General features: G+C 33.6%; 1 long non-coding RNA gene across 1 annotated transcript; it reads right to left on the reverse strand.

Moving 5' to 3' along the window:
* Positions 1-1,229: 1,229 nt before the first annotated feature.
* LOC138705667 (uncharacterized) lies at positions 1,230-8,090 on the reverse strand. Its single transcript, XR_011333719.1, has 3 exons — positions 7,910-8,090; positions 4,007-4,129; positions 1,230-1,438 (listed from the first exon to the last, which is right to left on the reverse strand). It is a non-coding gene; the product is annotated as an uncharacterized lncRNA (long non-coding RNA).
* Between the last annotated feature and the right edge of the window lie 223 nt (positions 8,091-8,313).

An 8,313-nucleotide genomic window follows, 5' to 3' on the forward strand; every position in this document is an offset into this window, starting at 1 on the left:
TCATGGGGAAAGAATTTTCTCGTCGAATTTCAACCAGTGTATGGGACTGGTGCCCACACAGAAACGTGATAAATTTGGAGAGCTATGACAGGTAGCGAAATCCGGTTACGGAAATCATCTATAACAGTTGGGGAACGTCGTACTAACCACACGTTACCGCGGTTCAAATTGGATGATCTTTCACTTATGCTGACACATATGGGCGTGATAACAGCAACCAGTCGGTCGGTTTGGTCCTTCATGGGCTGTCGTGCCACGGATTTAATTGATTATAGAAGGGTGAGGACATGTATAAAAGATTGCAGAAAATATATTTCTGGACGAAATACTAGATTGAGTTCCAGTTGGCAGAAGAGAAAGGGGACGAACTAAAATTAGATGGATGGATGACATTTTAAATAGCATTCGGGAGAAAAGACTGGAAGACTGAGATTGGAATAACAGAGAAGGTTGGAGAAGAGCAACGAAACATTAACTGGGAGCGTGAAATGTGTTCTGAACATCGTAAAACCAGATAGTTAATTTAAGAAAAATGAATAATGGCTTTGATCGTAGACAGATTTATACAGTCTGTAGTAGATAATGTTCTTTTTAAGGACATTGTGATTTGTTCCTTCTGCCAATGCCAATTTACCGCCACATATTCACTTCATCTACTGCCAATGAACTCTATTTTATTGTAAAAATAAAAAGGAAATATAAGTTATCATTAAAGCGGGTGAATTTTTAAAGTCTAAAATTAGCTATGTCAAAATAAATAAAAATAATTTCCGGCATTAACGAATTCAGACAATGAGAAATAAATATTTATGTACATAGAGATATAACTAAGTAGACCTATAATTAAAGTGTTTAAATAAACTATTATAAATAATATAACAGTGACTATTATCCTTCAAAAGTCTGCGTCGATATGATAACTTTAGAAGTAACACAGGAATTACAGGTTCTGAAACTTGAAATGGCCTCGTGCAAATGAACTTGTTAATGGTCTAAATTACGTTGCTCAAATTGATGATGTAAAGAATAATTTAAATTTCATGAAATTGTTTAATAATACTCTGATAATCTGGTTAAATCATATTTGTTTCTGTGTATGTATAAGTGACGAAGTCCTGAGGGTTTTCCCCTTTAATACTATGGCCACATTATGCTACGTAATACAGATAATTAACTTTCATGCTTGAACAACAACAATTAAATTATATTGTGAAATAAGTACCCTTAAATCATTATACAAATGAATTTATTTCAGATTAATTCGCCCACACATTTTGACATAATATGAATGTGTAGTATTTCATTGTTGTGTCATCTAATTTCTTGACATTTACTTCCCAAAAGCTGCTTTGGCGATGTCCTCAGCAAGCGTATCGGTGATCTTGTTTTCCAGAATTTTTCCCAAATCCAAAATTATCCCTCCTTCCACCGCCATGAACTGCAAACATAGATAAAACAATTCTATTCCTTTCTGTCATGAGATTATTATGTCATTTTATTTTTCAAATGAGAAATCAAACTAAGATTTTCATTGCAAAGACATTATTGGAATTCATTTAATGCTGAGGGTGTAAAATTTTGTTGTTCAGATAAGATTTACAAGTAGTGAATGGAAATGCAGTAGAAGTTAATTAGTTTTTGAAAAAAAATGTATTGTTATCTGTAACAAATCATTTTAGTAACAAAAATTAGAGTATATCAAGGATTAGGAAGTTGTTAAAGAACGACAGTAAGACGAGAGAGAAGGTGAGATTGAGCACTGAATTTGATTCAAAAATAGGATATTTTTTGCGTTGTTTGTGTTTCAGTGCATCTACAATATGATTTGTAAATGTTGTGTTCCCTGTTTTTCCTTCATATTTGCATATTATTTTCAGTCTCTTTGCACACAATGCCATGTGCCCTATTTCCGTAGGACTTTAGTCTTTTGCCCATCATTGGTAGGATTACAGTGATATTTATAAATGAATACTTGTTTACTTTGGTACATTTCTTTATTTAAGTATGTCATCATTTTATCAATTTAATTTTTGAAGTACCAGTTGTTTTCTTTCATATTTTTTTCCCATGTAACTTACACGTGTAATTTATGGACTATTGTGAGTTTTAGAAATCTATTTAGAGAGGATGGCTTATAATATCATCAGCACGTAAAGAGTAAAGACTATATATAATAAAACAGTAATTTCTGTATGTTGCAAATAATAATGCTATTAGTGTGAGTAAAGCATCTATAAAATTGCAGTCTGAAATGTTACATTTTATTTTCTGGAATATAATTCTTTATACTCATATAAGCTTTTATGAAACCTACACAATGTAGATCTTCGAAACATATTAGAATTTTATATCATAGCAAGCATGTATTCAACCGAAAATTATTTAATTTACGTTATTAAAAGTAAGATGTTGCAATTTAATTGTGTAATTGTGTACCGTACTTCAAGATAATCGTTGAATGAGACCTCTGTCATTGCTTGAATAGCAATTATCCTTCTCCCTCTCTCTGCCGGCAATGTTTATGTCGTCTGTCAGACTTTATGGAACGAAGTATAATCCAAATAAATCATGTTGTTCACTTGGATTCTGATACACCACGTGTATTCCATTGGTTAACCCAGATGATGTTTTTGCAATATTTAAACAGCTACATATTTTTTATTAAGGCGCAGGCACATTAATATCCAGCTCTCTGTTTTTATTTTTTTATCCGTCACGTTAACCTTATTCAAAGCATAGTTTTAGTGCGTACAACGGAAAATAAAATAGTCTGACAAACTTAATCAGGTAGTGCAGCGTATTAGAATATAATAATTGCGTTTCATTGTAATTGTCCAGAAAAGAATATTTGCAATTGTGTTATTGTAGAATAAATAAATAACAGTATAAGTTTGCGAATTCTTCTCCTCAGATTCACGGAGTTTTAACCGTTATACAATATTGTAATACGGCAATACTGTAATACGGTAGCATTAAACAATTTGTTTCATTGAGCCAAGATGTCGCTTATAGTTTGATGACAGTTCTGTGCAGAGTATGTAATTTTTTGTTCACTAGACTTATTATGAAATTCACTTCATTTTTTAGGTGTAAGAGTATCTGAAGTGCAGTGCCTCAGCCTTACGAAGAACGTTTTCCACATAATCGAATCCAGAAATATTATTGCTTTTTCCCTAATGTTAAAAGTAAGATTCAAATAACGATCTTATTAGTGACTATTATCATGTCACATGAATGATATTAGAGCAACAATACTGTAAATCAGCGCTCCTAGTGGTGAGCATTGGAGTCTTTTAGTACGTAATAGAGAAATGATTCTTGCATAAATGTGGTATATGAAAAGTCTTTAAGTAACCATATTTTTTCAGAATACAGAGATTGTTTCTGATTTTTATTAAGTAATACAGCCCTAAAATGTTCAGTAAGTATGAACAAAGATGCATTATAAAAATACAAGTTGCAAGAGGGGGGAAAATGCAATTCAGTGCTTTAGGGTATTAAAAGATTATGGGAAAGAAATTCTATCACAATTGACTCTAATGGGAGGAAACGAGATATTCACTTATAATAGAGACAGCCAAAGAGCTTTAGATCAATCATTAATAGAGATATCCAGAAAAAATGCTGCAGATGGAGTCCGCCATCTCCAAAGTATTTGGCAACGTAGGCTATTGCTGACAAGGTAGGGGACTATGTTTGAAGTATGTAATGCCAAAAGTAACCTAAACACATTTAGTGTGAAACAGTAACTATGTTGCCATTACTTCTCGAATGCCCTGATATTTTATTTAATCAAAATAGAAGTTTTGAAAAGGAGGGAACTTCAATAAACTTTGTTTTCCAGCAGACTGTGGTATTTCATTTACATAAGTATCACAGATAATCATTGTTAGAATCTTCGTTCTCGAAAATTAGGGCGTCTACTCGACTTTAACTTTGCATGTAAGCGGTAAACACTTATGCACAATACATTAGCTCGATGCTAAAGAATAAAATCAGAACTTACCCCTAGTACGACACACATGAGGACGAAGATAAATTTGGAGTCCATGGTTTCCTTGGTGGTCGGTTGCCAGTGTGCCTCAACTGCTGATACTCGGTGTTATATAGTGCTTATCCAAGGTCATTTCTAGTGGGTAGAAATAAAATGTCATGTGTATAATTTGGGACAGATGTTTAACGTCTGTTCCCTCTCATTGACGTTGCTGTTGACACAGTGATAATCAATATTAATCTTAGCTGTTGCAAATCATTCTGAAAGTAGGCCTACTACGTTTCTTCTGCTTTATTTGATATTCTGGAAGTTGACAAGAAAATTTACATAATGTTAGCCTTTTAGATAGAAGATACTCATGACTTCTATTTACGATTTTGTTGTTTAAGACTAATGAATGAATCTAGGGAGACATACCTTCAACTCATAAATATTTGCTATCGAATTAGCTCAATACCTCTTGGTTTAACATATGCTGAACCGTGTGGATGTAAGATCCAGAAAAACCACATACATAACAATCTGGCGTCTGTAAATAATTACCACATCGTGGCAGAAACGTATGTCAGTTTCAATATTGGCCTAACTCTAATGCCTAGATTTCCACCAAACAAAATTTTTTCTCCTCACAGTGGACAAATTTCATAAAAATTACCTGCAGTACGAAGTCATTTCAGTATAAATAACGAAACCTGATGTTGTCATTGAAACAAGACAAATCTTTCCATATATTCTTAGCATTTGTCATAGAAAGAACGACTGAGAAACAACAGACACTAACAGCAAAATTATGAATTGTTGATATTTTCAAGAAAACCGGAAATTATAAATTATTTCAATAGATTATATATCAACAATCTTCAGGAGTTTCCTGCTTCGAAATCTGGATAATCAGCGAACTTTAGCATAGTTGTCTGGTGTGTATTAGGAATGCGCCTTAGTGGAAGTCGGCGTATTAGTTGTGTCAGATGGACGTAGCACTAGGATTCGCCCTTTCCCATTAATAGTAGAATAGAATAATAATAATAATAATAATAATAATAATAATAATAATAATAATAATAATAATAATAATAATAATAATAATAATAATAAAAATACTTGTCATGTTGTGAACTGTCTTCGCCATTCCGTTTTGCGTTAATTTTGACTTCGTAAGTTCCTCAGTAAACTCCAGTCATAATTGAATTAGATAATTAGGTAAATAACATCTAAATTAAAAAGAGTACAATGAGAGGAGTTCGACCGGCACCGTGGATCGTGTCCCGGCATAGGTCAGTTGGAAAGAGCCCTCAGCGTGCGGAGCTGAGAGGTCCCGGGTTCGATTCCCGGTGCCGGAACGAAATTTTCTCGATTTAATGGTGATAACAGATATTGACTACATAATAGTAGTCGTGTCAATATTTAATAAGGATGGCGAGACCTCATATAATGAATATGTGATCTATTAAAAACAGACGTTTAATGTTTCTTATGTAAATAGGCCTAAACACTTCGATTTCGTGTCAAGTCAGCGAAATATTATGCTACTGTAATTCCGTCTTTTACCTTAAGAAGTATTTTGAGATAATTTTTATGCACTTGCCTGCTGTACTACAAACATTTGCGTACAACAACACATACATACATACATACATACATACATACATACATACATACATACATACATACATACATATACACATACTTGTATACACATACACAATGCACAAACCGTACATGACATGTAAAATTACATGCATACATAAGGTCCGGTATATACTTTCTTTTTACTTGGTTATTTAACGACGCCGTATCAACTAATAGGGTGTTTAATGTCGATGGGAGTGGTGATAGAGAGATGGTATTTGGCGAGATGAGGCCTAGGATTTGCCACAGATTACGTGACATTCGCCTCACGGTTGGAGATAATCTCGAAAGATCTCAACCAGATAATCATCCCAAGAGGACACCAAACCCGAGCCCGAACCGAACTCCGGATCGGCAGGCACGCGCCTTAGCTCCCCCCCCCTACACACACATGCACGCACGCACACATTCTGGACGTTAACACTGATTTCCTCTATGTTTTCAAGTTGCTTTTAATCTTTATTTTGAGGCAAGTGTTCAGTATGTTATTCAGTATATTCTGTAAAGGCACATTTGTTATTAATGTTGTGAGTACTTGGTCTTCGATTATTAAATTTGGAGGTGAATTATCTGGCAGTAGTGTTTGATAAGGAGCATAGTTCTGTTCAGTTCCATTATTACTAACTGTAATACTTACACTAAAAATCTTAAATTGAATGTGTGATGTATTGAAATCTAACTAGCATTATTCTCACTGTATGTTTCATGCATTCTTCTAATGCACAGGAAAAATTATTTTTCCCATTAATTACTTTAATAATACAATAATTTAAGTTGTGAACTTTTTAGTATTACTGCCATTACCTGTGTATGACTAAAATCATTCTCATTTTGAACACACTTCGGAAAAAAATGTCGTTCATTATATTAAGGAATTTTGGGACCTGGAAGGAGCAAGGACTGCTTCCATAATGTTCAGCTTCAACTTGTGCTTGCTGCTTCCCATAATTATTCAGAAAGAAACTTTGCTATAGGTAATTCAACTAAATATTTTCGACGAAATAATGCACCAAGCTGACTCATAGCTGAACGTCTACTATCTATAACACACACAAGAGCCTGAAAATGGGAAAAAGACATTTTAAGAAGTCAACACGAAGTCAGAAGAAAATAAACTGTCGCAACTAAATTGCAAAGTTCCGAATAATATGTAAATCGCTGTCGAAAACTGTAGTAACTTTGATAGTACAGTGTTCTACTTGACATTAAAGTGAATCTATAAAATACAAAACTAAAACATGGCCTATAGGATTGTAAAATTTATTAAAATATTATGGCAGTTTTCTAGGAATAAAGAACATAAAAACCACCTCAAATGACATACCTAACTCAAAATTAATTTTATTTTAGTTGGGACACTTTTCTAATGGGGGTACGAAACATGTACTGTATGTAGTTTAAACGTTCCTCTCCCAGTAGACAAAAATATGACGGGGGATTTGATGAAATTCCTATTATTCTGTAGTAATCTCTCTTCGTTCGTGGATTTATCGGGAAATCTCAGATCTCGAGTGACATTTATTAGGACTATTTCGTGAATAAAATAAAAATATAAATAATATGTCCCTAAAATTCGCTCACAAATTGTTAATAATTGTATATTTACGAATACTTAACCTATTCAGACATTGTGAAGTTGAAATAGATGAACATCGATTACTGCATGGATGTTATTCAGTAATGCCAATTGCGAAAAGCGAAATACAGGTATAACAATGTTAATTACATGTACTGCAGTTTTCTCTTATTATAACAGAAATACGTTTTGATTATCTGCTGAAATCATAATTTAATTTAAACATTTTATAATATAATTACAAATAACGTCATTAGTACATTAATTAAATGAAGACTGGGTGAAAACGCAGTTATCAAATCTGGATGGAGTGTAATTTTTTTTCAGATGTCCTACAATGGACATGGAATTAGAAGATGAAGATGTGGAAGTAGAACTACACACTTTATTTAGTAGGTACTTCGTCGTTACATTACACACTGCACCGAGAACTAGGAACTACCTAATATCGTGTGGAAACAGCTATGTAGCAATGCTTATGTATTCACACTACAGCGAGACATATGTTGCTAAACAGTGAAGCCATCTCTGTATAGATAATTAAAACAAGTATTTTATTACGCCATACGGAAGGCAGTTTGATCAGAGATCCTGTATATAATATACAAGGCTTTGGGTTTGATATGCTCTGATGTTACATAAATTGGAACATCTGACTTTCTATTAATTATTTAATACAAAATTTTATAGGCTACAATTAGGTTAGTTACCTGTGGGCACGGGACCATGTGCCAGCAATGCCTTATTTCGACCGTTACTCCGTGCTACAGGAAAGGATTTTCCATAGCTCGACAAACGCATTCTCGCTGTAGTGTGTAACGGGTCTAAAGCTGCATCTACACAGTTCAGTTTTCCATGCGCGTATGCATGCAGTCTGGAAAGAATATTGAAATGATCAAGTTTAAAATGTACATTCAATTAAGATGCATGAAGATTTTGTGTCTACATGGTGCGACGTTTTGAACATCGTCTTCACTGCGTAAATATATTCATTAATATTAACAATCAATCTTGCATTCATTGCTTGAATGCGTAAAGTTGAAAGAACAGTTTAACCATGTATATGCATCTTAATGGATTCATGTTCATCAATTTACGGGGAAACAGTTGGCGA

This window comes from Periplaneta americana, chromosome 9 (assembly GCF_040183065.1).
Source record: "Periplaneta americana isolate PAMFEO1 chromosome 9, P.americana_PAMFEO1_priV1, whole genome shotgun sequence".
NCBI lineage: Eukaryota > Metazoa > Arthropoda > Insecta > Blattodea > Blattidae > Periplaneta > Periplaneta americana.